A 26,958-nucleotide genomic window follows, 5' to 3' on the forward strand; every position below is an offset into this window, starting at 1 on the left:
GGGTGTAATAAGAAGAGCGGGGATAAACACGAGTGGGACGATTTTCACGAAGTCCGTTCAGCTGCTTGGTTTCGCCGATGATATTGATATTATTGCTCGTAAATTTGAGACGATGGCGGAAACGTACATCCGACTAAAGAGTGAAGCCAGGCGAATCGGATTAGTCATTAATGTGTCGAAGACAAAGTACATGATGGCAAAGGGCTCCAGAGAGGAATCACCGCGCTCGCCACCCCGAATTCATATCGACGGTGATGAAATCGAGGCGGTTGAAGAATTCGTGTACTTGGGCTCACTGGTGACCGACGACAACGACACCAGCAGAGAAATTCAGAGGCGCATTGTGGCAGGAAATCGTGCCTACTTTGGACTCCGCAGAACTCTACGATCGAATAAAGTTCGCCGTAACACGAAGTTAACCATCTACAAAACGCTGATTAGACCGGTGGTCCTTTATGGGCACGAAACATGGACCCTACGTGCAGAGGACCAACGCGCCCTTGGAGTTTTCGAACGGAAGGTGTTGCGTACCATCTACGGCGGAGTGCAGATGGAAGACGGGACTTGGAGAAGGCGAATGAACCACGAGCTGCATCAGCTGCTGGGAGAACCAACCATCGTCCATACCGCGAAAATCGGGAGGCTACGGTGGGCGGGTCACGTCATCAGGATGTCGGATAGCAACCCGACTAAAATGGTTCTCGAGAGTCATCCGACCGGTACAAGAAGACGTGGAGCGCAGCGAGCTAGGTGGGTCGACCAAGTGGAGGACGATCTGCGGACCCTACGCAGAGTGCGGAACTGGAGACTTACAGCCATGGACCGAGTGGAATGGAGGCGGCTACTATGTACAGCAGAGGCCACCCCGGCCTTAGCCTGACCGGTACGGTACGTTAATTAGAATGTAGGGAAATCAAAACGTATTTATTGTACCGGTGAGGCATTTGACCCCCAATCTCCCCCTCATTGCACACATCAACCGCAACAGCATCAGCAGGAGAATAAAAAAGCACGGTGGAGATGTGGTGTGTGGCTGTTTTGTTTTGGTCGAAACCAGAAAGGGGAGAAAGTTACGAACCGCGAACAACGACGGACGCGATTTGGTTCCCCGTTTAATTTGACCGGGAAAAGCGCGATTCAGCCTCCGTGTCGCATATATTAGCTGGATGGTTGTTCCCAGCAACGTCGGGAGTGTCCGTTCATAGTTCCCAAAGAGGAAAGTGCCGGCCGCGGTTCGGGAACAAGTGAGTGCTAGTGATAGTGCCAAAAGGTGTGTGGACCACCGCCATTGCGGTTCGCCAAGTGTACCACACATCGACCGTTCTCGCTACACGGGCTCAGCCAATAGAGCCAGTCTCGCCCGTGTAGCTAATTGTCAAGGAGAACGAAGACAAGTTTGTACAAAGGGGCGTACAACTTGTGGCAGCATTCTGCGGAATCTGCCGGGATTATTCACGGCGAGTGGATAGATCCGGTGTTTTACACCACCGTCGCTAGGGGGGATCCGACAAAGGAGCCCGCTCTTCCCCCTAGCTAAACGACAAGGACGACTGCTCAGCAGTCTTAAAAGTGCCCAAAAAGAAGAAACAGAAGAAGAAAGAAGAAGAAGGAAGCAGCTCCGCATAGTCCGTGCGGGAGCGAAACAAACGACGACCACCACCACCACCGTTTTGCAGCAAGGGCCCCAACGTGTGACCAGCGACCAGTGCCTTGGGGAAAACGGGGCAAAACACTACTAAGGTCAGATTAGAATATAAGTATTTAAAATTGCAAAATTATTTATTTCTTCATTTAATTTCATCCGAAATCCAAGATTTAGTGGAGGTACCCTGCTTTAAGCCGCCCTGCCGGGTAACAGCGGGCAAGGGCTGAAACCCACTCCTTACAATTGGCGCCCAACGTAAATTTTGCAAAAAAATCTTCGATTTTTTCCACTGAGCGAGGGGTACTTCCACCAAAATTTGGATTTTGGGTGGAATAAACACAGTGGTGGGGATATTTTCCACAGTCGCGTTGTCGTAAATTTTATTTTATATTGTTGTGTGTTGTCCTAAATCGGTTTTTCGTCTCGTCTGCAGAACGAATTGGTGCATTTTGGGTCTCTTTGTTCTCAGGGCGGGATTTTTGATTCTTCTGGACCGATTTGGGGTAATATTTGACGCAACCCGGTGACCGAGAACCATTTTGGAATCGTCAGTAAGCCGAAAATTGGTTCCTCACCGTATTTATACTTACGAAACAGTTGGTAAGTTTTAATTTCGTCCACATTTTGAAAATTTGCGTTCTCATTCATCAAAATGCCGATCGACATGTTGACGTTGGGGGAGTTCAACGTCGCCTACTTCCATTTGCGTGCCGATCACTTAGAACCTGACGAAATTGATTTTGAATTGAACTCCCGCGGTGTTGTTATCCCTCCTGAATCGGGTCAATCGAGTTCCATAAAGCGTCGTCGACTGCGAGCGGTTTTGGTCAGTGAGCAGAAATGCTCCGAGACCGCTGTCCGCTCCTTTGAAGGGGATATTGACGCTGAATTGGAGCTTTGTCGTGGCAAATTTGAGTCCATGAAGGAGGATTTGGGGTACAGGTGTCCGAACAAGGAGGTTTACCGGAGCAGATTGCTCCATCTGGGTGCTCGGCTCCAAATCGTCAAAAACTATGTCGTGGGGGAGGCCAATGAGGCCTTTGTAGATTTGTTGAGCGATGTGGTAGCCCTCCATAACTACCACTTCGCGAATAGTTTGGTGCCTCCTCTCACGCCAACCGAGGAAAACAAAGAAGATGATGGTGAGGATTTGCTGGCTCAAATTGCCGCGGGAAAGGATGTTTCACCGAAAGGAAACCAACTTCCAATCGTTGAAGCATCCTCCAATCAGGCGGTGGGCGAAGAAATTCGCGATGTCTTACTTGACATAAGGGCGGAGATAAAAAAGACGCAAGAGCAAATCAATCAAAGCGAAACTAGGACTGCATCCAGAGTGGATTCGCTTGAAGATGTAGTCAGAAAACTAGGTAGCGGCCTTGCGTCCATTAGCACGATTGCATCCGGACTACAGAAAACTAACCGCGAAGTGCAAACACTTCGCGAGAAGATTTCTGAGTTACAGGACATCGTCAGCAAAATTATTCCTAACGTAAACTCTCCGAGGTTGCCGGTAGATACGCAAGATCTTCGATTGCAACAAAGTCCCGACCTAACGGATTTGTCTGATTTTGATCAGCAAGCGTTAGAAGGTTTGGGTACTTCAGAGAACCTGCAGAAGCAAACTTCTAGCAAGAACTTTGGACTACCCAATCAACCATTTCAAAGACGTTTTGACTACCGTAATGCGGACAATTTCAAAAGTTTTGAGAATCTCGGACCTTCGCATAATTCCCAGAACTTTTATCAACAGACTACTCTTCCGAATTTAACGCTTCCGCGTCAGTCGGAAAGAGCAGCATCGGTGGAGATCACCGGTTACCAGCGTCGGCCCCAACGGGTGGCCGATTGGAAAATCAGGAAGTATGCTGGGAATGACGAAGGAATGGGACTCAACGAATTTTTGGAATGTGTCCACCATTACGCTGAGTCAGAACAAATGTCCGAGGCAGAACTGTTTAGCTCGGCAATGCATTTGTTCACCGGTAACGCGTTGGCTTGGTTTCAAGCGATGCGTTCCCAGAAGCGGTTCTACAACTGGGACCACCTGGTGTGCGAGTTGAAGGCGAACTTCGTGCACCCGGAACTTGATGCTGCGCTGAGGATGAAAGCGTCTCAGCGGCGACAGCAGAGGAATGAATCCTTCCAAGATTTTTATCTTGAGATGGAGAAGATCTTCCGTGCTATGCCTGCGCCGCTAAGTTCCCACGAGAAGCTAGACATCCTTAAGCGAAACCTGAGGCCTGATTACAAACAGGTACTTGTTTTCAAGCCGGTGAACACATTGTCCGAGTTGATGCTCATCGGAAAGACCATTGATGCTTCCAAAACCTCCATTTACCAAAAAGTATTTGGAGTTCCCAAGGAAGCATCTACAATTTCAAGTAAGCCTGCATATGATGGTTATAGACAAAGCCAGCAGCAACAACAACCTCGTGACAATGGAAATGGGTACAAACCAAGGGTATTCTATAACAAGAATAGGCCTCCATCGTCACCAAAACGAAATAGACCTCCAACTCTTCGTTTCAAAGAAACGGGAGGTCGACCCGAAAGAAATCTCCAAGAGAAGACTCGCCCAATCCCTAAATCTCCACAGTCGCGACAAGAGGGCATTATATGTTTGAGCTCCCTGGTGGACAAACACCGTCCGCCACACTTAGGAGTGTGCTACAACTGCGGAATGCAGGGGCATGAACATGAAAAGTGTTCTAAGCCCAAGCGTGTTTTCTGCGTACTGTGTGGATTTAAGGGATTTGAAGCTTCTCGATGCCCTTATTGTTTGGCAAATGGGATTGGATCCAATTAAACATGGTAGCAATCTAATCCCTCTGTAAATCTTCAATGAAAACTTCCCGTAGCTCCTATCTGTACCAATTTTTCAAAGGCGGTTTCCATGTCAAAATTTCATAGCGTTTTTATTCCTAGTTGGTACAGGAGGAGTGAAAATTAATCTTTACTTCTAAGATAGTAACATCTCAATAGTTTTGATCCAGGCATCCGTTGCTTGCATGTTGCTCAACGATGACCTGCAAGTAGATATCAGATTCAGTGTGAGAGTGTGGGAAAAGTTAGTGGAACACCGGGGAGTGTCTGATTCCAGAATCTTAGCGGCAGCCCAAGACTGTCAAACATTGGCTTGACAACTACGGTTGTCACCACTAGGACACAGCGGTTATTACACTAACTTTAATAACAATACTCACCTGAAGAAGAATGGTGTCGCCCACACAGCCTGATTGAGCCGTTGGAGGGAGACAGCAAATTTTCCCAAGCCAGCGTGAATATAAAATCTTCCTTTAGCTCTTCGGATCCACCACATCGACTTCACCGGGTTGCTCACTTGGGAGCTTCTGAAGATCGATGGATCCGGGAGCATCACGCATCACTTCGCGCTGGCAATCATCTTCTTTCCTCAGGAGTCGACACCTAAATCTCTCGGCACCTGACAACTCTTCGAGGTTGTGACCTCTAGGGGTCATTACCTCAATACAACACCAATACACCCCAATTAAATCATCCTTCCCTGACGGAAGGACTCAAACACGACCGCCGATCCATTCGGGAGGTCATCTATGTATGCGCACCTGTACACTAAGAGCTATCTTCATGTTTATTTCCCGCGCATAGATGACAACACCTTTTAACCTTTTTTAATTTGTTTGTTCTTCGTTGTTTTTATCTGCCAGAATCAGGGAAATTCGACTGATTCCAAACGGAATCAGTTCGTAATTGATCTGCATTCACGTTCAGTGTCTTGCTCAAGTATCCTTGGGAAAGGAATTACTTGTAGCGTAAAAGACAATACCTTGCGTCCATTGCCCGTTTGTTTTGGTATTTTGTGTGCTGTATGAGTGAGAAACTGTATTGTTTGAGTGAAAATAAAGAGAGTGAATGAGAATGAATGAAAGTGTGTGAAATGGCGGGGTGTTCATTCAAATGTCTTGTGTGATTGTGTGTACGCGTAGGCCAGTGATTGGGATGAATGAGTGATACACTTTGGATGAATGTGGATTGAATTGAAACCCCATCTGTTGAGAAAGTATAAATACCGTCAGGACGGGAATAGTGGACGTCAAAAGAAAAAATAACAAAACAAAATAAGACCATGACAACCGTTCCTCTGCTGCGCTACTTCCGACCGGAGGCTAGCAGGGTTTTAGGAAGTCAGGTTGTTTTGGGTGTTATCCCGAATTGGTCTGGGGGAGTTGAAGATTCTTAGCTCTCCCATTGAGAACCGGATGCGTCCGAGGGTGGTCTGGTGCCGTTAATAGCGACGGGTCCCAGTCCTTGTCTGCAGAACAACCACGAGACGATGTACCGATTTAGCTTTTTATTTTTGTTCGGTCGTTCCCTGATTGTGTCTTTGTTACATTTTAATCTGTGGAAAATGTCTTTGTTTGGTTAGGTTAGGCAGATTTTTTATTTACACTTTAAATTAATTTTTATTTATTTTCATGTTAATTTATTTTCTTTTAATTCGTTTCATTATTATTGTTATCGGTGTTAGGTGTTAGGGCTAGTAAAAAAAAATGCTCGCATTTTTTTCTCCTTGGTGTGGGCGAGATTGTAACCTGTGGTTACAATTTAGTGCATTTTTCTATGTTGCGTGCATTTTACCCACCTACACCACTGTGTTTTGCAATATTTCAATTTGTTTGTTTTGTTTTTATAATTTTTTATTTGATATTTGTTTAATTAGAATGTAGGGAAATCAAAACGTATTTATTGTACCGGTGAGGCATTTGACCCCCAATCTCCCCCTCATTGCACACATCAACCGCAACAGCATCAGCAGGAGAATAAAAAAGCACGGTGGAGATGTGGTGTGTGGCTGTTTTGTTTTGGTCGAAACCAGAAAGGGAAGAAAGTTACGAACCGCGAACAACGACGGACGCGATTTGGTTCCCCGTTTAATTTGACCGGGAAAAGCGCGATTCAGCCTCCGTGTCGCATATATTAGCTGGATGGTTGTTCCCAGCAACGTCGGGAGTGTCCGTTCATAGTTCCCAAAGAGGAAAGTGCCGGCCGCGGTTCGGGAACAAGTGAGTGCTAGTGATAGTGCCAAAAGGTGTGTGGACCACCGCCATTGCGGTTCGCCAAGTGTACCACACATCGACCGTTCTCGCTACACGGGCTCAGCCAATAGAGCCAGTCTCGCCCGTGTAGCTAATTGTCAAGGAGAACGAAGACAAGTTTGTACAAAGGGGCGTATGTACAACTTGTGGCAGCATTCTGCGGAATCTGCCGGGATTATTCACGGCGAGTGGATAGATCCGGTGTTTTACACCAACGTCGCTAGGGGGGATCCGACAAAGGAGCCCGCTCTTCCCCCTAGCTAAACGACAAGGACGACTGCTCAGCAGTCTTAAAAGTGCCCAAAAAGAAGAAACAGAAGAAGAAAGAAGAAGAAGGAAGAAGCTCCGCATAGTCCGTGCGGGAGCGAAACAAACGACGACCACCACCACCACCGTTTTGCAGCAAGGGCCCCAACGTGTGACCAGCGACCAGTGCCTTGGGGAAAACGGGGCAAAACACTACTAAGGTCAGATTAGAATATAAGTATTTAAAATTGCAAAATTATTTATTTCTTCATTTGATTTCATCCGAAATCCAAGATTTAGTGGAGGTACCCTGCTTTAAGCCGCCCTGCCGGGTAACAGCGGGTAAGGGCTGAAACCCACTCCTTACAAATTCCCAATCATCCACTCACTACTCATGCTGAAAGGCCATTCGTCTCAAGCGGTGACTTGTGAGAGTGAGTGCCCTATACGCTACCACGGGTGAAAACACTCAACTATAGAAAATTGAATGGAAATTTAGCCCTGTCAGCTCTCGCTTTCAGCACGCTGCGTGCGAGTGTGGGTACCTATTTCATTTCGCTCCCGTGTTGCTGATCGGAAAGCAACATAGACAGGAAAACCAAAACGGGGAAAATGAAAAAAGCAAAATATCGCTATCATAAAAGCCTGTCGAAAAATTGCAGCACTGATTCTAGATAAATCGCTCTCAGAGTTCGGGGACAATCTCTTTCAGGAGCTTAGGAGATTCCTTTCAATGATTCTGGGGGAATGTCTTTCAAGAATCAGCGGTAATTTTTCTGTTTTATGTGGGAATGCCTCACAGAACTCCAGAGAATCCTTCTCAGAAGCTACCCTTTTCAGGGTTCTGGGTCATTTCTTTTAATTTTCATCTTCATCTTAGAAGTCCAAAAATATATTTTTTTAGGAGAATCTTTCTCAGTATATTCTAGATCAATTTATCTCGAGAATATGGAAGAACCGCTCTTGGAATTCCTCTCAGGATTCTGGGAGAATTCATGTTAGGATTTTGGGATTATCCTATTTATGATTCTGGGATTATTCCTCTTTAGATTCTGGAAGATTTTGGGAGAATTCCAAGGGAAAGTTTCTTTTAAGATTCTATGACAATCTATCACAGGATTCTGGGAGAATTCCCCTCGGGACTTTGAGAAAATCCGTTCCATAGATATGGAGTAATCTCTCTCACGTTTCTAGGAAAATCCTTGATAGAATTCAGAGAGAATTCCTACCAAGATACCAGAAGAGTCTTGCTTTCTTGTCTAGACATTGTCGCTCAGGATTCTGATGTATTCATTTTCAGTATTCTGAAGAAATCTCTCTCATAATTCTTGAGGACTCCTTTCAGAATTCTGGAGGAGTCTCTTTAAAGATTCTGGGGAAATTTCTCTCAGCAGTCCGCGGGAATTCATCGCAGTACTATATGGGAATACTTTTCAGAGTTCTGGGGAATCTCAGGATTTTTCTATCGATTTAAATATTATATTTTATTTTTTCAGAATGCACTGACTTAACGTTATATCCATTTTTAAATCAGGGTCGCGAAATTTTGGACTTTAATTTTGATATTAAATTTATTTAGACAAATAGACAAATAGAACATGAACATGAACTACATGCAGCTTACGAATCATTCTATAGTTTTGTAATATTTAATAATATCGAATCGATGTAAAAACATCGATTCAAAGCATTCGATGATTTACAAGTCGATCTATAATGCAGGTCACCATACAAAATGATTGCGTTGCATATTTTTGGAAATTTGATAGTTTTTATTAAGGAATTCTAAAAATTGTACAATTCGGAACGAATGTCTAGGCAAATTTTCTTGTATTTTACGGCCATAAAAAGTAAACAATGTCATCCCATTGGCTCATGCAAATTACCTAGAAGATCCTATGGAAATAAAAATAAAAATATAAAATTATTACAGTTGCGCAAAAATAGAAAAAATATGCCTCGGCTAAACGATTGTCTATCACTGGCACTGTATCTGTGCAAACAAACTTTTGTTAACGTTGCCTATGGTATTTACCACCATAAGGTAAACAAAAAGTGGAGAAAAACCGTAAAACATGAAAAAGTTTTATCTGTCTCATATTTTTTATTTCGAATTTATCTAGATAGTCAAAGCAAGAAATTGAAAGACAAAGAGTAGCTCTTTCATATGAGTTTTGTTGGAATATCTAAGAGTTCTGGAGAGCCAAAGTTGAGCTATTTGTATGGAGATTTCACTTTTTTTCGCTCCGTCCCGAAAAGATCCCAACATTATAAAAATGCTTCTATTACACGTATGGGATACGTGGGAATAATTTGGAATTTTTACACCGAAGATTATCAGAAATTCACATGGATCATTTTCCTTATACTTGTGAGAGCGAGAGTGAAAAATCGCAATTAACGTAAAAAATTAAATATTCTGGAATGGTATTGAAATCAACATGAGCATCTTCTACTCCAAGTAGGCAAAATTTTGGCGAGAAAAGCCTTCAGTGGAACCTGATGTGTATCAGTGGAGAACACTCAACGGCTGCAGGTCTTCCCGACAGAAATTCGGGAGCGAAAGTGGAGGTTCGTTGGCCACATACAACCTCAACAACGAAATAAAGGAAGTCGACAAAAATTGAGCCTGTCCACAGGTCAAGGCGATGGCAGGCAAACACCCAGGATGTAGATCTTTTGATTCGGCCCTCTGCACCACCATAGGTGCTCAGGACTGAAAAGCAAAGCAAAGAAAGCCGCAAGTGACTAACTGGGCAAGCACAAATACAACATATCTAGTCCAAAAGTAGGCTCTATCTCATTTGTGACGTAATTTCAGAAATAAAAAGGTAATATTATTGACCTCGCTTTGTGCGTTGGCTGATCACTGTCTCGAATCACTGGCGTAGCGCATACTCAGCGTGCATATAAAAGGTAAATATTTTACAACACAAATTTAACACTACTCAAAAGGCACATAGTTTGAGCTTAATTCAGTAACAAATTTTGAAAACGACGTATAATCAATGGTATAGCATTGATTATACGTCGTTTTCAAAATTTGTTACTGAGTTGTACATTTTTATCCGTAACATTCTGGCAAAAAGGAAGGCAATATATACATATTTATGTGCACTGTCATACTGAACAATTTCCACTTTTTTGTCATTTATTCCATGAAACTAGTTCGCTATAGGTACTGCTTCATTGGCGTACGAAGAAATCAACTCCAGTTATGCAGCTCGAATCCTTGATAGCTGTAGCTGGAAGTCCTTGGCACTTCGGCAGTCTGTCCTGCAGTCGGTGAAATAAATCACGACAGCCCATGAAAATCAAAACACCAATGAATTTCAATGGGTCCAGCATTGAAAATCTTAGCAGCTGTGACAGCTGTGTTATTGACTACCACTTGAAGTCGTATTCATTCGTACAGAAAATTAAGTTCATCTGTCAATCAGGTGAACATGATGAACTTTACTACCGCGGTGACCAGTGGTGTGGGAATCATGAACAGCAGAAAAATAAATATCAGCTTACACTGGAACAAATTCATATTCGTTGATCATGAATATTTTGTGAAAATCTAAGGCACTGCTTGGTACTCTAGTAACGTGCGATAATGATGTTACCAGCGAGGTGAAAAGACGAATTGCAGCTGCCAATCGGGCCTTTTCCGGTTTGCGAAACCAGCTGAAGTCCCGTAGGCAGCAAACGAAGACAAAACTCGCGTTGTACAAGACTCTGATTCTTCTGGTCGCCTTATACGGCCATGAATCGTGGACGTTGAGAGGAGCTGATCGAAGAGCCTTTGGAGTCTTCGAACGTAAAGTGCTGCGAACAATACTCGGCGGTAAACTGGAGGATGGCATCTGGCGGCGTAGCATGAACATCGAATTGTATCAAGTATATAAATAGAAGGATATAGTGAAGCGAATAAAACACGGCAGGCTGCGATGGGCTGGGCACGTAGCTCGTATGCCGGAGGAACGACAAGCTAAAATCATATTCAGCAGAGAGCCAGGAAGGGGTCGTCGGCTTCGTGGTAGGCCGACGTCCTAATCGGGTTTGCTTTTAGAAGGGAAACGAATATATTTTGGACACAGCGACGCGCCAATATTTTTTGGACACTTACGGCAAAAACAAATGGATGTGTCAAACATGTATTGGCGTAACGCTGTGTCCAAAATACGTTGGTTCCCCTATGTGGTTTCAGGCATTCGTGCTTAGCAGAGATCCCTGCCACCTCCCGTTGGAAAATCCTTAAATTTTCATACTACACGATCCTCCGATTACCTTTCGCGAAATTTACGTTGGTCGCCAATAGAGACTATGGAGACTTACAGGGTTGCTCCGCAGCCACTGTGGCTCCCAAATTTCTCCCAGACAAGCTTAGAGCATGAGACTCCTCGAGTTGGGTCTTAGGACCGGCATACTCCTTAATGGTAATTGGAGGAACTTCGCGGCAACGTATGAAAACACTATGAATGTTCGCGTTCCTAAACACTTATTGAAACTTTCTAGTACGGCGTGTGGGTGTGGGTTGTACAAGGCGGTGTGGCGTGTAAGCGAGACTATGGAAGGCACTGTACTCACTGTTGCAGCTTCATCGTTGGTTTGGCCTGCACTACCGTGTGGCCTGCTTCCGCCTGCGGGGCAGCTCGGGAACGGTGCATTGATGGATGATGCCAGTTTAGGCCGGTACTTGACCGGCGGGGACCAGCGGGCGTTGCTGGTTGCAGTCTGCTCATCAGTTGTCTTCCTCCGTTGACGGAATCGGCACGACCCAGGACGAAGCCGGAAAGACCGTGCCGAGATTAAGGCCAACGGCCTGAGGGAATCGGGAGGAATGTTTTCGTTCATTTTGCATTATGGCAAGGGAATTTTCATTACGCAAAACTCCCGGACCGACCGAAAATTGAACCCATTACCCTCAGCATGTTTTGCTGAATACTCTTTCGATTCAAACATATTCAACTTTTCTTTTTCAGAATGTACTTCAGTATTTTACCATTAAAAAAAATGCACATAAAAACTAGGTTAAATGTACATAACATCGAAGTACATTAAACCGAGGGTCTATATAATCTAGAATTTCTCTCAGGATTCTAGGAGAATCTAAGCATTCTCGGAGAATTTCAATGAAAAACTTTTCAGTATTCTGAGGCAAGCTATCACAGGATACAGGGAGAATCCATCTCGGGAATCTGAAGAAATCCCTCAGAATCCTGGAAGAATTACTCTAAAGGTTATGAGATAATCCTTCTCAGAAAACTGGAGTAATCTCTTCCAGGATTCTAGGGAAATCTTTAATAGAATTCATGGAGAATTCCTATTTGAAGAGTCCTTCTCTCTATTCTAAGATAAGGTCTCTCAGGATGCTGGCGTGATAATCTACAGCATTTTGAAGGAATCTCTCACATAATTATGGAAGAGTCCCCTTAACAATTCTGAAGGAATTTTAGCAGCATTATATAGGAATACATATCAGAATTCGTGAGAATCTCTGGATTCTAAAGGAATTCATTTCAGGATTTTGGGGTATTTAAGGATTCTGGAAGACCCTTACTTAGAATCCCACTCAGAATTCTGAGGAAATCTTTTTAAGTATTTTCAGGAACTCGTCTCAGACCTTGTCTCAGACTTCTTGGAGAATTACACTCAGAATTGTGGCGAAATTTCTCTCAGAATTTCGGGGGAATTTTGGATTCTGTGGGAATCCCACACAGGATTCTGCGTAAGATCCATCTAAGATTCTGGAGGAATATCAATAAGTATTTTGCGGGTACTCTCCTCAAGGTTCTCTAAAATTCGGCTTTCTGGGGTAATCCCCGTCTGGATTCTGGAGAATTTGTCTCATGATTCTGGAGAAATCCTTGGGGTTCTGGGGCTATATTTTTCAAGATTTTAGGGCATTTTTTTCTTCAAATTATTAATTCTTGAACAATCTTTCACGAGGTTCTGGGCATAATTCTCCAGAGAAATTTAGATTTTGGAGAATTCCTCTCATAGATTTTGTGATTCCTTTTAGGGTTTGGTAGAAGTCCTTCACTGCATTCTACGAGAATCCCTGTAGAGTTCTTTTTTCTATATCCTGGAGCAGTTGCTCCCAGTAATCCCTTTCAGGATTAGAAATCAGGGAAATCCCTGACAAGATTAAGGTACACCAGGGGAAGTTGAAACAGCGGCTTAATAAGATGTTATCCAATGATAATGAACAGCTTGAATGTCATAACATATAGGTTTTGATTCAAACAATCATTTGGGGAAAGAAAAAAAAAATCCAAATTGTATTGAAATCTATTTCAAAATTTCGCGTTTCATTTTGCCCCACCCGTTTCAACTTGCCCCGGTGTACCTTATGGGAAGATTTTCTTGAGATTCTGGTGTAATAATTTGAAGTATTCTAGACAGTCCTGCAAAATATCAGTCTCAGTGCCTGTTTTTTAGCCGATAATGAATGACTGCGGCGGTCGTTTTCAGTTCCTCGATGTGAGAACTGACAGAGTCCGAGAGCTCCATTCGTGAGCGACCCAACAAGATCAATTCCCTATCATCCACACACTACTCATGCTGAAAGGCCATTCGTCTCAAGCGGTGACTTGTGAGAGTGAGTGCCCTATACGCTACCACGGGTGAAAACACTTAACTATAGAAAATTGAATGGAAATTTAGCCCTGTCAGCTCTCGCTTTCAGCACGCTGCGTGCGAGTGTGAGTACCTATTTCATTTCGCTCCCGTGTTGCTGATCGGAAAGCAACATTGACAGGAAAACCAAAACGGGGAAAATGAAAAAAGCAAAATATCGCTATCATAAAAGCCTGTCGAAAAATTGCAGCACTGATTCTAGATAAATCGCTCTCAGAGTTCGGGGACAATCTCTTTCAGGAGCTTAGGAGATTCCTTTCAATGATTCTGGGGGAATGTCTTTCAAGAATCAGCGGTAATTTTTCTGTTTTATGTGGGAATGCCTCACAGAACTCCAGAGAATCCTTCTCAGAAGCTACCCTTTTCAGGGTTCTGGGTCATTTCTTTTAATTTTCATCTTCATCTTAGAAGTCCAAAAATATATTTTTTTAGGAGAATCTTTCTCAGTATATTCTAGATCAATTTATCTCGAGAATATGGAAGCTCTTGGAATTCCTCTCAGGATTCTGGGAGAATTCATGTTAGGATTTTGGGATTATCCTATTTATGATTCTGGGATTATTCCTCTTTAGATTCTGGAAGATTTTGGGAGAATTCCAAGGGAAAGTTTCTTTTAAGATTCTATGACAATCTATCACAGGATTCTGGGAGAATTCCCCTCGGGACTTTGAGAAAATCCGTTCCATAGATATGGAGTAATCTCTCTCACGTTTCTAGGAAAATCCTTGATAGAATTTAGAGAGAATTCCTACCAAGATACCAGAAGAGTCTTGCTTTCTTGTCTAGACATTGTCGCTCAGGATTCTGATGTATTCATTTTCAGTATTCTGAAGAAATCTCTCTCATAATTCTTGAGGACTCCTTTCAGAATTCTGGAGGAGTCTCTTTAAAGATTCTGGGGAAATTTCTCTCAGCAGTCCGCGGGAATTCATCGCAGTACTATATGGGAATACTTTTCAGAGTTCTGGGGAATCTCAGGATTTTTCTATCGATTTAAATATTATATTATATTTTTTCAGAATGCACTGACTTAACGTTATATCCATTTTTAAATCAGGGTCGCGAAATTTTGGACTTTAATTTTGATATTAAATTTATTTAGACAAATAGAACATACCATGAACATGAACTACATGCAGCTAACGAATCATTCTATAGTTTTGTAATAGACACATTCTACCGTGACGTCACAACGTTTTGACGCATTCGTAGTCAGATTTTCCTCTATAACTCATGAAAACGAGCGTAAACCGCGAAATATTTTTTCATATTCGGATTCCTTGTAAAATTTCTGATATATTTCACCTATTGAACATTTAGTTTTCATTAGAAAAACGTGTTTAAAATGCGTATTTGTAGCGTGACGTTACAACGCGCTAGAATCCGACCCTCTCTAACGCGCTACCAACATCTTAAAAAATCTGCTCGGATTTTTATGTTATTCTGAATTTTTTTTTTCACCATTGAAATTTATTGGTTTGTTCTTCAATTCAATGGAATAAAACATTTAAATTTCGGATTTGTTTTTGAATGATCGACTTTTACATTTCGTGACGTTACAACGCCCGTTCAGTTTCAAACAGGGTTCTGCTCGCGTTGTAACGTCACGAAAATGCACATCATGTTAGAATCAGAAAAATCAGCTAAATTTACCCGAATTTGTGAATATATCATTGCATTATCTTCACTGCTTCAAAGGGAACTTTATTCTATTGAAAATCCGTTTTGTGATAAATGGCTCGGAGGGCCAAGTTATTGCTATCGATAGTATGAATACTCCTTCATGAAGGTTAATGACACCGGCACCCATATTTGGTTTAGTATCACCCATATTCTTCTAGTCTTGTTCCAAAGACTAGCGCGCTGAGATCCGTTATATTCCACCGCCAGATATTTAAATTTTTCAGCATATAACTCATCACGCCGTCGAGATAAGGCACATTCTACCGTGACGTTACAACGTTTCTACGCATCCGTAGTCAGATTTTGTACTTTAATTCATAAAAACGACTGTAAACCTCAAAATATTTTATCATATTCAGATTCCTTGTAAAATTTTCGATATGTTTGACCTGTTTAACATTTAGTTTAGAAAAAATTGTTTAAAATGCGTATTAGTAGCGTGACGTTACAAAGCGCTAGAATTCGACCCCCTCTACCGCGCAACCAACATCTTGAAAAATTTGCTCGGATTTGTATTTTAAACTGAAAATTTCTCCCACCATTAAAATTTATTGGTTTGTTCTTCAATGCAGTGAAATAAAACATTTACATTTCGGATTCGTTTTTTGGATAATCGACTTTTACATTTCGTGACGTTACAACGTTCAGTTTCAAACAGGGTTCTGCTCGCGTTGTAACGTCACGAAAATGCACATCATTTTTTAATCAGAATTCTATTAAAAATCCGTTTTGTGATAAATGGCTCGGAGGGCTAAGTTATTGCTATCAGCAGTATGAAAACTCCTTCATGAAGGTTAATGGTACCCATCTTCGGCCTAGTACCACCCATATTCATCTAATATTGTCCCAAAGACTAAACCGTTGATATCCAATACTTCGCACCGCCAGATATTTAGATTTTGCAGCATAAAACTAATCACGCCGTCGAATTAAACATTTTTTCAATAATTTATGCAATGTCATTGATTCAATTAAAAACGCTTTAAGATGTGCGAGCAGTTATTGAACCAAAGACATACCTGAGGATCTGAATACCACTTTGGGGCATCAATTTATGTGATTCCAGAGACAAATAGACCTAATTCTGACAAAAAAAATCCATCATATATATGTCAGAGTCATAATTACTCAAAGAGTTAGTGTCTTCGGTAAAATTGTTTAATAAGTCAAAAATTTACAGCTGATTTACTATTGAATGTGAGATTCAGACACACTGGGAGACGCTTATTAAAAGTTTACAATAATTTAGAATTTCTCAAAAAGTTTTCAACAAATTTTGATTAGTTGAGAAACTATTTTTTGGCAAAATCTTTGGGCACTTTATAAGAAGTTACAACATGTTGAATATTTTTTGAATAAATATAAAGTGCACTATTTTTCAAAATTTCAACTACCACTAGTCAGTTAGAAACTTGAACCAAACGGCTTTTAAACTGAAAATTCTGGACAAGATAAACAACTTTTCCAAAGACATCAACATTCTAAAAGTCTAAAGTCTAAGTAATTAGAGTCCCGAGATACATATGAGTTTCAATTTCGTAGGTGTTACGTCTGTTTGTCGGTGATTCTTGTTATATCAAAAATAGATGTAACACTGACGTAATATCCATCCCATATATTTCAAGATCCTAAAATTTAGACAGTTGGTGTCCTCGACAAAATTGTTTGGCTGGTCAATAACTTTCAATTGATTGGCCGTATGATTTCAAATCCTTCCACTAGGAGGCGCTAGAGGGCATACGCATTTTTAGTTTTACTTATCTCAGGATCGTGATTAATTGGAAAGATGGTTGCTTCATTATAGTTGTTTGGTAGATCACTAGACTTTCAGTTTAATAGCCGTATGTTATTAATTTCTGCCACACAGTGGTGGTTTCAGTTTTCAAAAGCATGCCATTTTTATTAATTACCCAAAACACATTCAACAAGTCGAAACTTTTTATAAAATATATCAAAAATTCTCAAATTTTGACTGATAGTTCCTCATCTTGTTATCTGTAATATCTACAATTTGATTGACTTGATTGGTTAGCTCTACACAAAGATTGTGCTTAAAAATAATATTTTTGACTGTGTTCTATTAAGTCTTATATCTAAGGAATAAGTGAATCAAAAAATTTTAAAAGTTAAGAATTATATATTGATCTTTGATTACAATTTGATTTGAATACAATATGTCCTAAGTGAAAAAAGTTCCAGCTTGTAGAATACTTTTCAAGAAATTCTAATCCCTTGCCTGCTTTTGCAAAATGGAAACTAACGTCTTCTAGTGGCAAAATCTCGCATCTATTGGTAAATCAACTGCAAGTCCATTACTTACCAAACAACTTTGCCGAATGAATCGTATTTCTATGTAAAAGGGATCCTGAGATGTATGAAATTTAAAATTTGTAAGTTCTCTCTCAAACTATCCATCAACTGTAAGTCTTTGACCAACTTAATAACTTTGTAATTTCGTTAGTGTTTCGTCTGTTGGCCACTCATATCACAGAAATTTTCGGATTGCGTGGTACTAGATTACGATTAAAAAAAATTACAATATCGCAGTACAATTACATAGTAGATTTTGGCCAAACACCATCTCCCCGTCCTTCAAAAGTCTACGTAGTTTATTAACCGGCAATGGTACGCAATTTATAAACGGTATCTCGAAAAAGAGCTCATACACAACGAGAACGAAACTGTTTTGAATATAGAACTACGTTTGTCCAATTCAGAAGCCGTCCAAGCCAGAAAGATTTGGTCTTTTCCACAGAACTTTTTTTCGTGACGTTACAACGCAAACTTCAACCAGGTGAAACTCAGGCTTCCGTGAACCGATTTTCTTTTTTTTAATCTCATTTGAAAGGTCTTTTCGAGTACAAAGAGCATACAAAATCTCATATTTGTAACGTTTTCCGTATTTGAATAAAATTTAAAAATGTTGATTTTTCGTGACGTTACAACGCAATAAAAACCCATACTATGATCAGCCATATTTCAGAGTTGTAAAGTCTTCCGATTAAAAATCTTTTTATGCAAAAAAATCTACATACATTTATCTACAAATGATGGAAGACTTTTGAAAAATCAGTGTGTTGGTGTTTAAAATACGATAGTTTGGATGAAAAGTGTGCCTAAAAGACTTAAAATCACGATTTTAATGTTAATCTTAATCGTCATTCAATTTATATTTATCGTAACACTAATATCATGTCGAATACATTTTTGGATGACAAAAGTAATGTAGAATGTGATAAAAATGTCAAATATGCCATAACTCAACTTTGAAAAATTGGTATTGATGATACGGGGCCCGTAGAATGTGTCAATATTTAATAATATCGAATCGATGTAAAAACATCGATTCAAAGCATTCGATTAAATCGGTGAATCGATTCTGCTGATCCGATTCGAATCGATTCACAAAAATCGATGTCTCAGCCAGATTTGTCCAATGCTATTTGCTTATCAGTCATTAATCAACTCGTAAGGATATTATCTTACAAAAAGGTTTTTGTCAAGTTATATGGTCATCCAAGCTTTTGGATGTTTTGTTTTTCTTATCCCCATTTTGTACTCTAAATTTCAAAATTTCATAGGATGCCCCCCGGCCCCCACATTTTTGGGGCCCCCACAAAAACCTTTTTTGATTGCTAACATTAGCTTTATTTTTCATATTACTCAAGTACTGTACTGAAAATAAGGAAAACATTTTTGATCGTTCTTTCCTTGCCAAATATTTGACCCTGTGTACTTCAGGCCTTGTGTACTGAGGGTGCTATTACACTCTTTGCCCAGACGCCAAATATTTGACCACTTTTGACAGATAAATTTTGGCAGGTTGTTTGGTTCTGTTTGTCCTTATTCGTTTTTCGAGAGTGACAAATGTTTTTGTTTGCCAGGTACACCTTGGTCAAAATTTAACTGTCAAAAGTGGTCAAATATTTGGCATTGGTCAAAGAGTGTCATACTAGCTTTACTGATGTCGACATTAGCAGAAAAGACAGAAGGTGCGCATTTCTCACAATTCACTCTCTTGTACACATATACTGATCTGGTGTTGAGTTGATTCCACCCTCCGAGTTTTCCACAGTAGTAATCATCGCTGTTCCGCTTTTCCGAGAGCACGAATCGAAAGTGCCGTATGATGACGTGAGTGGTTATGACGAAACAAAGATTTTCTTTACCTTCGCCTTTGGTGAAGCGCATTCAGTCTAGTAAAAACAATCACTGAGAGCACGTGTATATACAGTCCTTTTTTCATCAGAATTGAAATTTTGCACAGTGATCCACTTTCTATGTGTGCTTTTAAAGGCAATGTGAGGTGAAATTATACATTAAGCTTAAGAATATGTAAATTTTAAAGTGACATATGGATCGCATTTGCTTGTGATTAGTTCGACATAATCATAAAAAATACGATGTATAACAACTTGGATATGAAAATCTGCAAATCTACATTTTTCAACTAACACATATGAGCAATCGAGAAGACGGAGCTAAAAATATCGAATCCAGTGAATGTTTCACTTCCCCTTTGAATCGAAACATTCTGAAATACGATATGTAGCTCTATGCCTTACAGTATAGTAGTGTAAGCATTTCTGGTGTATTTTAGAAAAAAAAAAACAAAAGAGAATAATGTCAGCAATTATAGTTTGTGAAACGCGGCTGAAGTTAACACCTGAAAGTGATTCTGCTCACAAAATACAACAACAATTTAATCCTTTGCTTATCCTTTAGAAATCAAGTGTCATGGCTATTTAGATATTTTTAATGCAGCCGGGTAATTACTTCGGTATCAATGATTTATTGATTTTGTTCTGTGTGATACAATAATTTGGCTACACAGCGATGAATCAACAGATGGAAAATGCTTGCCGACACATTTATTACATGCATACTTAAATATACTAGAATAATTTTGTCTTTATTTTTGAGATTTTCTGCTCTAAGCTGATTTATCTTGTACTAGTATTATTATCGTTTTTAATCAATACAATGTGCTTTAAATAATAATGCAAAAGCAGACCACTACATATTTTTGGTCATGATTTTATTCAGAAGTTCTAATACGGCAAGCGTCCATTTCTGAATTACGATTGGAATTGATCGTATTCAAGTTTGCTGTTGAGAACTATTCAAATAGAACTCCAGAATCATAACATCTCGATCAGAGATGTGATAGGGTAGGTAATCAAAATTTGAACCAAATTGCGGCTTTCTGAAGCAGTGCAAATTTTAAGTGATTTTTTCTCCCACATGGAAATAATTTACTACGGCAAAATCGTATGTACATGAAAGCCACGGCTATAAGCTTTCTGTTAAATGGTAAAAAGTTTGTATTTGCACCGAATTTCATTGAAATATTCGATTTTTCATCAACAATGATTTTAATCTTAATTTGAACCATCGTAATCATAATTTGAACCAATTTTAATCTTAATTTGAACTACTGGCGGCAGCAGCTCGAGCAACTCACAAAACAGCCAATTCCATGCTAAACAATTAAAAATCACATGAATCTGCTAATTCTCATACCTATTTATCATTAGGCAGTGGAATTTCAACTCAGAATGTTCGAAATTCTTTAGGAATTCGGAAATTAAATTTGGAATTGTTCATCCCTCAAGAGTAAACAAAGTAACCACTAGCGCAATCTACAGGCCAACACTGGAAGCTCATCCCCCGTTTACTAGTTCAAATTTAGATTACAAATCAGGCCAAACATGCCTAAAGGTCCTATCTGCAGAAGAGAGGCTCTCTTTGGTTTCCCTCTCTTTCGTTAATATCTCAGCTGTTTATTTGTATTATGATTGTCTCCTTGCATTGAACGATGGTCAAAACAATCGTTTTTTGATTTGTACTGCAAAAATAGTTGAAAAGTGTACCATTACATTGCAATAATTGAAAGAGAACGTGATCAAAGAGAGCCTCTCAAATGCAGATTCTACGATAAATAAGCTTTCATTTGACGTGTTCACATATTGCGTGTGATACAATGTATGAGCTGTACGAGTGCACCGAAAATGTGCTTTCTCTGGGGGGAAATGGGTGAAATCACAGTGATTTTTCAGTTGCCTGTTTTCCATGACGAAAACGCGAAAGTCCATGTTATCAAGTTATATTACGGAAAGCTGTTTAACATCTTTTTCGGGACAATATTTGCCTAAAAAATACGTCGTTTTAATGAATTTCGAAATGGTTCAAATTAAGATTACAATTTGACTAGTTCAAAGTTTGATTTCTTACCCTACACGTTATCAAAGTCGGTACTTTTTTACTGGGTTTTTGAGCTGCTGACTACTCGGTAACTTTTTCCATTACCGAAAAGTAAGTATTTTGAAAAATTTCTCATTTGTCAAACATTACCGAAAAAGTCAGTAAAATTTTCGGGGAATTTTTACCGACATTTTCAGCATTTGTTTATTTACTTCCAGCACCCAGCTCACCGGGATTCAAACTACTTATTTTTCCATTATCCATTTTGGGTTGTCATGCATGCATCAATAGTTATACATCGTAACGCTGTGGCCATGAGAATCTGTCCTGCCGCAGCACTGGATAAAAAGAAAAATCAGCGGCTATCAGACAAAATTTTCCCTGCGTCTGAACTTGGCGGAGCAAGATGTGGTTTGTTTCCGACGGCAGAATCTAACATTAAATACACAACCGCCGAGGCAGATATGCAGAATAGTCGCTGATAATTCTCAATTACCCAGTTTATCGCGAAGACGCAGCAATTGATCATTTTTCCAGCCAAAAGTAGTGAAAATTCCGCTAAGCAGAGGAACAAATAATTCAGCCGTTGCCGGAGCCTGGTGATGCAATTGTTATTTGACAGCTGCTTGAAAGTGCTGTTTATGTTCTGTTTGAGGGAAAACTCAGTAAACCAACAAAAACTACTGAAAGTCGGTACTTTGTTTTTACTGAATTTTCCTTTATTCGGTAAGTTATCAATATTACTGTGGGTTCGGTAATTGATTCTACTAGAGCCAGTAAAATGTGATGTTCATTCACCGAAGGTCAGAATTCGTTAGTCAAAAACACTGAACTGTCGCTTTTTTTTTCGTAATTTACAGTTGGAGTCCAGTTGAAAAAAACTACTGAACTCCTAAATAAAGAATAAGTGTGCATATGTTATATCAAATTGAACATCGAAACAGAAATAAAATAATAGTTATTTATGTAACAAGTTGCAAAAAGTTGATTTTTTCAGCACGAGTCGTACATTTATCCAACGAGGCTTGCCGAGTTGGATAAATACGAAAAGTGCTGAAAAAATCGAGTTTTGCAACGAGTTCCATACAAAATTTTATGCAATGATTTTTTTCATAATGCAACCCATTTGAGTTGCATAATGTTCATAATGCAACTCAAATGAGTTGCATTATGAATATTATACAACTATTTTTCATTATGCAACTTATTCCAGTTGCGTAATGAGCCAGTTCGGAAAAATTGGCCATTATACCAAAATGAGTTATATAAAATGTAAATTATAATACTGAATTGCATAAATATGTTTATGCAACTATTAATGCATTCGACGTAACATGTCAATCCTAGGAATTTCTATACGCGCTTTGTGTGCGTATAGATTGAACTAATTATATTTTGCATGACAAAAACATCTTAACTGTATTTCTTAAAAATAATAGTGTTGGTGATTTTGGAGATCTTATGTAGCAACTCGTCTTGGTTCCCGGTCAAGATTAGCTCAAAGCTATAAATTTTATTCAATTAAGGTTAGCAATCAAATAATAAAACAACACGATAGCTTACATTTATTCTCCTCCTAGTTTGCCAATACTTTTAGTTATCTAACAATTCCTTTTTCAATCTGCAAATCTAAATAATTCTCGTTAATTTTAGTAAATTGACAAATTCTTTTTTCTTACATCGTAAACAGTAGTTCAACCAATTCCAAATTCTTAAAAACCCTATGGTGAACAGAACTCTTCTTACACTTATTAAAACTATTGTTGTATTATTTGCATTTCACATATTTATTTTGTGTGATGGACCAAAAGCTCTTGAAAATATTGTGGATTTGGCATCTAGTGGATTGGGTTCCAAAATAGCATCATGGACCATAAACTACCAGAAATGCCAGACACCTTCTAGAATCTTGTGTGAAATTTTTAAAAAATAGCTTACATATTCTGGAATATTGTATCTTTTGTTAACTGCCAAAAGATCTTGAATCGATTAACAAATGGATAAGAAAATCAGCGAGATACACTTTGTCTAATATCTCTTAATAAGTCGAATAAATAAGCTCCGAAGTACTTGGTATTCATGGCTATGGTGTGAAAAGGACAAAAATAATATATCTACTGTGGTAATCAGTTTTGAAATTAGATAGTTATTTTGGCTGTCCAGTTCTTGCATTTTTCCCACAATATATAGATTCAAAGCTATCATTTAACATATTGTTAGTTTTCATTGAATTCCTGTTTATTTGTAATTTGTTATTAATAATTTTATTGAAAACAATAACCTGCTAGTATACACTTTATATGAGGTCAGCATTATAGCATTATTTGTTGAACAATAATCTCCCATAGACTGATCAAAAGCTCATGCAAGATAACAAGCGAATATAATAATAAAAAACGGAACTTATTGAAATACTCTTCGAAAGATATCTCAGTAACTAAATGTCCAATCGAAAAAAAAATTCAGGGCCTTTTACAAGGATACTGTAGCTTTCATTTGGTGCTAAGAGAACCCAAATCTGTTGACAGACGGCTGAGATATTTGTTATGATACACTTGGTCAAAAATCTCTCAAAAGGTTAACCTGTATTACTCCCAAGTACTCTTTGAAAGATATCTCGATAACCAAATGTCTAATCCTAATAAAATTGTATAGGGTTCTACTAGGATGTTATAGCTTCCATTTGGTGCCAGGAGAACCGAAATCGATTGACAGACGGCTGAGATATTTATTATGATACACTTGGTAAAAAATCTCGAAAAGTTTAGTTGTATAAATCCTAAATACTCTTCGAAAGATATCTCTGTAACCAAATGTCCAATCCTAATGAAATATCTGGGCAATCTACTAGGATGTTGTAGCTTTCATTTGGTGCCAAGAGAACCCAAATCGATTGACACATGGCTGAGATATTTAGTATGATAAACTTTGTTGAAAATCTCAAAAAGTTTAGTTGTATAACTCCTAAGTACTCTTCGAAAGATATCTCAGTAACGAAATGTGCATTCGAAATAAAATTTCAGAGCGTTCTACTAGGATGTTGTGTGTTCATTTGCTGCCAAGAGAACTCAAATCGGTTGACAGACGGCTGAGATATTCATCAATATGCCAAATGTCAAAAATCTCTCAAAAAGCTAACCTATATTACTTCAAAGTACTCTTTGAAAGATATCTCGGTAACCAAATGTCCGATTGTAATAATATTCAAAAGGGGTCCTACTAGGATGTTGTAGCTTTTATTTGCAACTAAGAGAATCCAAATCAAATATCAGACGGCTGAGAAACGTGCGTGAATTTTTTTGTAACATACGCACACACACACATACACACACACACATACGCTGGAAGCTGCTTACGCAGCTCAAGCATGGGAGCTCCTGTCCACTCCACGGCAAGCCAGCCGGCGGAGGTTATGGACGGAGCATGGTTGCTGAGGGCCATCAGCCAAGTACACGGAGACAAATTTCGTTCGTTTGAAACAAAAATATTCATGTTTATTCGGTAAACTGATAAAATATTTAAAACTTAAATATTAATTTTTAAAACAAACTCAATTACATATTGATTTCTACAATTCCCATTGAAGAGCCCCCCGTTCCGCCGTCGAGAACATAAACAAAACTCTCAAGTTCCAGCTGCATCACCCAACAAGATTTCCTCTTGCAAAAAAGGCAAGTTTCACCAAAAGTTTCCACGAAATCCCATTGATTTCGGGAGCGTATGTTATCTACATGATCACGCAGAAAAAAGCATGGTAAAATCAAAAATATTCCAGGTAAACTCAAATAAATTGTCATTTTGTTCTGGCAACAAAAATAAAACTGTTTGGAGCAAATCGAACGTCACATTTGAAGCAAATTCAATCCATTTTTGAAACAAACATGTATCTTCTGACTGGTTATGTTAGAAACAAATGTAAAAATTTTTGTTTTTTTGTGGCAGGTCGGCCCTACGGAAATATTTGTTTTCCAATTAAATTAACAAAATTATTTCCTTCTCTAGGAAAATCCACTTCCCGCGTGGCACTTTCAATGCCAACATCATGTAGATAACATACGCTCCCGAAATCAATGGGATTTCGTGGAAACTTTTGGTGAAACTTGCCTTTTTTGCAAGAGGAAATCTTGTTGGGTGATGCAGCTGGAACTTGAGAATTTTGTTTATGTTCTCGACGGCGGAACGGGGGGCTCTTCAATGGGAATTGTAGAAATCAATATGTAATTGAGTTTGTTTTAAAAATTAATATTTAAGTTTTAAATATTTTATCAGTTTACCGAATAAACATGAATATTTTTGTTTCAAACGAACGAAATTTGTCTCCGTGATGTTGGCATTGAAAGTGCCACGCGGGAAGTGGATTTTCCTACAGAAGGAAATAATTCTGTAAATTTGATTGGAAAACAAATATTTCCGTAGGGCCGACCTGCCACAAAAAAACAAAAATTTTTACATTTGTTTCTAACATAACCAGTCAGAAGATACATGTTTGTTTCAAAAATGGATTGAATTTGCTTCAAATGTGACGTTCGATTTGCTCCAAACAGTTTTATTTTTGTTGCCAGAACAAATTGACAATTTATTTGAGTTTACCTGAAATATTTTTGATTTTACCATGCTTTTTTCTGCGTGTATGGAAGATTCCATCTGAAGACTGCTGTGCGTGGGTGAAGCTGTCCCAGCAGAACAGGGTGGATCGTAAACATTCGGAGCCTCGGCCTGCGTATTACTGAAAACTGGACAAGCTTCAGGTGGGGGAGTGGACGAATCAATCGGATACTTGCCTGCGTGTGGAGTTTGGAAGACCCTTTCCCTTGCCACGAAAACAGGGCCGGGATGACTCTGATGGCTGGAGCTCGTAGAGTGTTGAATGGCAGATGTTTGACAGTAAACGTTGGGCGGCGCGACTGTTTCGGGCGGGTCAGGGTCCTCCATGAGGCTTTCGCAGGTGCATCCCGGTGAGCGTTGATTGGAGAGTAGCAGGACGGAAGATTCCATCTGGAGACTGCTTTGCGTGGGTGAAGCTGTCTCAGCAGAACAGGGTGGATCGTAAACATTCAGAGCCTCGGCATGCGTATTGCTGAAAACTGGACAAGCTTCAGGTGGGGGAATGGACGAATCGATCGGATACTTGCCTGCGTGTGGAGTTTGGAAGACCCTTTCCCTTGCCACGAAAACAGGGCCGGGATGACTCTGATGGCTGGAGCTCGTAGAGTGTTGAATGGCAGATGTTTGACAGTAAACGTTGGGCGGCGCGACTGTTTCGGGCGGGTCAGGGTCCTCCATGAGGCTTTCGCAGGTGCATCCCGGCGAGAGTTGATTGAAGAGTAGGTTGCGATGATGAGATGAATCCACAGGACTTACAGGCGTGCATCCCAGTTGATTGACGAACGTTGAAGAAAGCTTGTTTGACGATAATAATTGGCTGCTAGAAGTGGGACCGCTGCTGCGGCCTGAGTTGAACAAATTCAAGCGTCAGTC

General features: G+C 39.8%; 2 protein-coding genes across 4 annotated transcripts in view; both read left to right on the forward strand.

The window, feature by feature from the left end:
• LOC134288988 (uncharacterized) overlaps positions 1-26,958 on the forward strand; it is a 277,839-nt gene that overhangs the window by 62,313 nt on the left and 188,568 nt on the right. The gene's annotated exons all lie outside the window — the stretch shown is intronic.
• LOC134288996 (uncharacterized) overlaps positions 19,433-26,958 on the forward strand; it is a 251,220-nt gene continuing 243,694 nt past the window's right edge. For all 3 annotated transcript variants that reach the window (XM_062854981.1, XM_062854982.1, XM_062854980.1), the window contains exon 1: positions 19,433-19,582. The gene's annotated coding sequence lies outside the window, so the exon portion shown is untranslated. The remainder of the gene's footprint in view (positions 19,583-26,958) is intronic.

Source organism: Aedes albopictus, chromosome 2 (assembly GCF_035046485.1).
Source record: "Aedes albopictus strain Foshan chromosome 2, AalbF5, whole genome shotgun sequence".
Taxonomy (NCBI): domain Eukaryota; kingdom Metazoa; phylum Arthropoda; class Insecta; order Diptera; family Culicidae; genus Aedes; species Aedes albopictus.